At 40.8% G+C, this 6,225-nt stretch overlaps 1 pseudogene; it reads right to left on the bottom strand.

Moving 5' to 3' along the window:
* Window positions 1-3,962: 3,962 nt before the first annotated feature.
* LOC140715084 (interferon-induced protein with tetratricopeptide repeats 5-like) lies at window positions 3,963-5,115 on the bottom strand (annotated as a pseudogene).
* Window positions 5,116-6,225: the final 1,110 nt, after the last annotated feature.

Raw genomic sequence — 6,225 nt, 5'->3', positions numbered from 1 at the left:
GAGTAACTCTGCAAGGTGTTGTTCTAGTTGTTTATATACTTTCTAGGTGGAGCTAAAATTACCAAAATATTTGTCTCATTGTGGATCACGAAAGCAAAGCTGAAGAAGTCAAATGTTTTCTCCATGGAAGTTGTTTGTGTCATGAAGAAGTTTCCATGTTGAGAGTCTCAGGGGGCAGAAGTGAGTCTATTTGCTATTACTAAGGAGAAGGTTCTTGGGAAGCTGGAAGGTCTGGAGATAGATAGTCACCCGGACAAGGTGGACTATGCTCCAGGGCTCTTAGAGAACTAGACGAAGCAATAGTGCAGGCCTTAGTTCTGATCTTTCAAGAATCACTAGATTCTTGATTAGTTCTGGAGGACTGGAAAATTAAAAATGTCATTGCACTCTTTAAGAATGAAGGATGGCAAAAGCACAGAAATTATAGGCCAGTTAGCCTGACCTCAGTGGTTGGGAAGATGTTGGAGTCCATTATTAATGCTGATGTTTCGGTGTACTTGGAGGCACATGATGAAATAGGTCAAAGTCAGCATGGTTTCCTTCAGGGGAAAACTTACTTCACAAGTCTGTTGGAATTCTTTGAAGAAATAACAGGCAGGATAGACAAAATCAGTGGATATTGTTTACTTAGTTTTTCAGAAGTCCTTTGACAAGGTACTGCACATGAGGCAGCTAAACAAGAAAAGAAACCATGGTCTTACAGGAAAGATTCTAGCATGGAGATACATAATATTGGCTGACTGGAAAAAGGCAAAGATTGGGAATAAATCAGGCCTTTTCTGGTTGGGTGCCAAAGACTAGTGGTGTTCTTTTCACATTATGTGTCAATGATTTGATGACAGAATTGATGGCTTTGTGGCCATGTTTGCAGACAGTCTGGAGATAGGCAGTGGGGCAGATTGTGGTAAGGAAGCAGGGAGCTTGTAGAAGGACTTAGGCAGATTGGAAGAATGGATGAAGAAGTAGCAGATGGAATGTTGTGTAGGGAAGTTATGGTCATGTATACTATTTTCTAAGTGGGGAGAAAATTCTAAAATCTGAGTAGTAAAGGGACTTGGGAGCCCTTGTGTAGGATTCCCTAAAGGTTAACTTGCAGGTTGAGACGGTGATGAGGAAGGCAGATGCATCCGACTGGGAAAAGTCAGTTCCCCACTGCGGAACTTAAAAATCATGCCATCTATTCGGAGGATATGCTCCTTCATGTAATTTTCGCTTTCCTCACTCCCAATCAGTTCCCTGTCCTTAAGATCACAAACCTGGGATCAGATCCAAAATCCTTATGCTGAATGACCACCAGCACCTTTTCTAGATGCCTCAATATCCAGAAACAGGTCACATTAAATCTACCTGATCCAGGTATCCATGCAAATGTCGCTGTTAAATGTCCTAGAATTTGTAAACATTCTGTAAAGTGAAGATGTGACTCACCTCATGATGCTGTGCAGAATTCCAGCCGCACCTCAGGTGGCTGGTTAGCTGAGTAACTCTGCAAGGTGTTGTTCTATTTGTTTATATACTTTCTAGGTGGAGCTAAAATCCACCAAAATATTTGTCTCATTGTGGATCAAGAAAGCAAAGCTGAAGAAGCCAGATGTTTTCTCCTTGGAAATTGTTTGTGTTGTGAAGAAGTTTCCATGTTGAGAGTCTCAGGGGGCAGAAATGAGTCTATTTGCTATTAGTGAGGAGAAGGTTCTTCGGAAGATGGAAGGTCTGAAGATAGATAGTCACCTGGACAAGGTGGACTACACTCCAGGGCTATACGAAGCAATAGTGTGGACTTGGTTGTGGTCTTTCAAGAATGACTGGATTCTGGAATACTTCTAGAGGATTGGAAAATTGAAAATATCATTCCACTCTTTAAGAATGAAGCGAGGCAGAAGAAAAGAAATTTTAGGCCAGTTAGCCTGACCTCAGTGGTTGGGTTTCATTAAGGGGAAAACTTGCTTGACAAGTCTGTTGGAATTCTTTGAAGGAATAACAGACAGGATAGACAAAATCAGTGGATATTGTTTACTTGGTTTTTCAGAAGTCCTTTGACAAGGTACTGCACATGAGGCAGCTTAACAAGAAAAGAAACCATGGTCTTACAGGAAAGATTCTAGCATGGAGATACATAAGATTGGCTGACTGGAAAGAGGCAAAGATTGGGAATAAATCAGGCCTTTTCTGGTTGGGTGCCAATGACTAGTGGTGTTCTTTTCACATTATGTGTCAATGATTTGATGACAGAATTGATGGCTTTGTGGCCATGTTTGCAGACAGTCTGGAGATAGGCAGTGGGGCAGATTGTGGTAAGGAAGCAGGGAGTTTGTAGAAGGACTTAGGCAGATTGGAAGAATGGACGAAGAAGTAGCAGATGGAATATTGTGTAAGGAAGTTATGGTCATGTATACTATTTTCTAAGTGGGGAGAAAATTCTAAAATCTGAGTAGTAAAGGGACTTGGGAGTCCTTGTTTAGGATTCCCTAAAGGTTAACTTGCAGGTTGAGACGGTGGTGAGGAAGGCAGATGCAATGTTAATATTCATTTCAAGGGGACTAAAATGTTAAAGCAAGTACTGTACGTAATGCTGATGCTTTTATAAAGCATTGGTCAGACGACACTTGGGGAACTGTGAACAGTATTCTGCCTTTTATCTATGAAAAGATATTCTGGCATTGGAGAGTCTCCAAAGGAGGTTCATGAGAATAACTCAAGGAATAAAAGGTTAACATATGTGGAGCTTTTGATGGCCCTGGGCCTCTACCCTCTGCAGTTTAGTTGATGAGGTAGGGAGAATCTCATTGAAACCTATCGAATACTGAAAGGTCTGAATGGATTGGATGTAGGGGGAAAGTTTCCTATAGTAGGGGAGTCACGGACAAGAGGGCATGATTGTGACTGTGATCAAAGTGACCAGAGAAACACTAAATCTGGTGATAAAAAAGTCTTTGTTCAGAACAACAAGCTGGAATCATTCTGGAGTCAATCTCGGTAGGGGCTCACAAACCCAAAGATACAGAACATTTTTATACCCTTAAGCTCAAACGTAACAGTGGTGTTTGATTACAGTTTCAACAGATACAATTATATCAGTTACTTCAATATTTTGGGTTGACAATGCTTCCTTTGAATTACATATCCACAGTGGAAAAATTCTGAATGTGCAAATATCTTTGCTAGTTGCAACTTTACTTGAACCCATTTACAATGGGAAAAATTACTTAACCCATAGTGAGTCGTGAAGTGGGGAGCATGATAAAATGTCTCGACTTGAGAAATTGACTGTTTATTCATTTCATTAGATGCTGCCTGACCTGTTAAATTCCTGCAGCACTTTGTGTGTGCTGACCTGGATTTCCAGCATGTGTAGAGCTCTCGTGTGTTTAAGCCCATAGCTGCCTGGATTGCTGCAGGCCGATTAACACAACCCCATTGTTTTAACTTCTGGCTGACGCATATGCAAATGTCTCACAGGCACCATTTTGGAAACCATGTCACTTCGTCTATGGGCAGCCTATGCTCCACAGAGGGTACAAAGGGTGCTTAAATCATCAATTTACTGCTTTCAATTTGCAACTCACATGAAGAAATGAAGACTGGTTCTTACATGTGCTTTTTCACTGTAAATTGCATGAAGCTTTAATTCATTAGTGTGGCAGAATGAATTGGATTGTTTTGGAATCTTACAGTTGTGTTTGCATGCTAGTGCTACTGATCTAGCCATAGCACCAGATGTACCTGAAATAGTGTCACTTCATCTCAGGTGGAAATGAGAGAACTGATGGGAGGAGGAAATACTGTAGACTGTATGGTCACAATATTCATCACAAAGCCTTCAGAAGATCACCAAGGAGACATGAAGTAAATGTCTTTCTATTGATGTATTGCACAAAATATCAGTCAACTCTAATAGTGAGAAATTATTGAGGAAAGACTTTCCACAGTCAGTGTACCCTCAGATCTGTTTGGGCATCTGGAGCCTAAGTAGAAGGGCATAATTCAGAAAGAGCATTGAGATATTCTTCATTGCCAGGATCAAATTCCAAGGCCTTTTCAAAACATTCAACAGCCTCATCCTTCTCCCCAGCCAGCTGGTGCACTAATCGAATAATTCATAAGTCTTCGTTGATTTGATTCCTCAGAATTTGTTTTCCTAAGAACTTTCTCAAGTTACTATCACAGTGCTTCCATGATGGATTTTAAGTCCATGCAGAAAACAGATGATGGTGTTTGAAGCAGATCTTTTGTGCTGCAGTTCAAATAATCCAACTTGTAAAGCTAGTTCCTGCTTATTATCTGGAGCAAGATCTTCCAAGCTCAGCAGACTGTTGTAGATCTCCTCTGCTCGGTCTACTTCTCCATTTTCTAAGCAGATTCCTGTAAAATCCAGTTTTGCAGGAAAAAATGATGGTTTGAGTTCAACTGCTTTTTTAAAGTGATATTTGCACTTACTAATCACCTCAGCTTTCCGTTGAAATGCAGCTCTGTCAGGATTGTTGCTACCTGTTTTCTTTTTCAGAGTGAATAGGTTTCCCCTGTAACATACACCAATTTGGTAGTGTAAGAAAAAAAGGCCAATTGCGATATTGAAATCTCATGTTATTCTGTAAAACTTCACAGTATAGCGAAGCACATATGGCAGATCTGGGTCTTCCTCAATGCTTCTTCATCTAATCCATTTTCTTTCTCTGCTTCACTGAAGTTCTGCAGCTTTAGGGCCAACATAACAATGGTCACTGTGTCATCTGGGTCGAACTCCAGCACCCGTCGTGGATACTTCACTGGCTGACTTCGCTCCCGATTCTCTGAAACACCAGAAATAGTTTCCAGATGATAATGAGCAGTCATATAGCCCATAATCCATTCTACATTATCGGAATCTTCCTCCGGAGCCCTCTCAAATCATTCTTTTGCCTTCTCGTAGTATTCAGCAGCAGAACTCAACAATGACCATCCCTTTTCCCGTACACCTCGGGTATCATTGCTGTATAGTGAGGGCCATCACAGAGCAGTTTACAGATCATCTCCAGCTTGTCGAGATAGGACTGGGCCTCGGTCAGTTGTCCCATGTGGTAATGCACCCAGGCAAAGTTTCCATAGGTGATGATGCTTCTTCTTTCAAATTCATCTTTGTGGTTCTCCCTCAGAATCTTTTCAGTTTCCTTTAGATTTTGAATTGCTTCCTCACAATTGCATTGTAGACAATGTACAAAAGCGAGTTGGTTGTAGGACTACTCTTTATACTTCAAATTCATATGGTTAGAATCTTGCAATCTGTAAATCACATCTTCCAAGTCAATGGTTTCCTTCTGTGGTCTCCATGTGAAGTGACACTGCAGCTGATCGAGCTTCTCTTTCAATAAATCTCCCGGTGTGTTGCTGCAAGAGAGAAAAAACATAATCATGAATTCCATCTCAGATCACTTGATGCAGGTCTCACCAGCAATCCCATAAACAGCAGATATACTGACTGTACAAAATTTGCCTTTTAAAGATTTTTTTAAAAATATGGCATTGAAAACCTGGAAATGCTCAGCCTGTCCATCAGTAAAATGTTTTATCAGAGTACATGCAAGTCACCTTAAGCTCTGTCAGTATGCAGGAAGCAGGAGTACAGCCAAGTGATCCGACTAACCAAAATGATAGGCATTCCTTATTGTAGTGCAACAGTACTCTAGTGTTTGGGACTTATGGTGTGACTGGTTATATGCTGGGGAAAATTGGGCAGGGTTTCCTTCAGTCAGACCTGGATAAAGTCACCAACTGTAATTTGAAATGCATTTGGATGGACTGTTTCTTGTCAACATACAGGATCGTGCAGTTTCGTGAGTGTCTGCTCATAATCGGCCACTGGTTGTATGGTGGACAAATTTGCTAAACATATATTCCCTTTTGACTTGACATAGCCGCTTATCATTATCTCAGACCCAACCATACTGAAAGCAGAACAGACTGCTCTTAGAGTATGGCTGAAATGAAACACCTACAGCATAGCAGTGAAAATCTTAACCAGAGCGTTACATAAAATTTTAAACATAAATAACTATCTCAGTGAAGAACATGCTGCAAGAATATACTACGTGAGACTAGTGAGACAAACTTATCCTCAGATCAAGCAGAAGCAAAGATCATTCAAGTGTCGTTATGTTCCTCAATGGAAAGACAGAGTTCACAATGAATCCTCAGACATTCGTTCTCATGATCAAACTCCAAGGCCTTCTCAAACTATTCCATAGCTTTAGT

Source organism: Hemitrygon akajei, chromosome 23 (genome assembly GCF_048418815.1).
Source record: "Hemitrygon akajei chromosome 23, sHemAka1.3, whole genome shotgun sequence".
In the NCBI taxonomy this organism is placed as follows: domain Eukaryota; kingdom Metazoa; phylum Chordata; class Chondrichthyes; order Myliobatiformes; family Dasyatidae; genus Hemitrygon; species Hemitrygon akajei.
The sequence above is the reverse complement of the archived record's forward strand: the minus strand, read 5'-3'. Positions and strand labels throughout refer to the sequence as shown.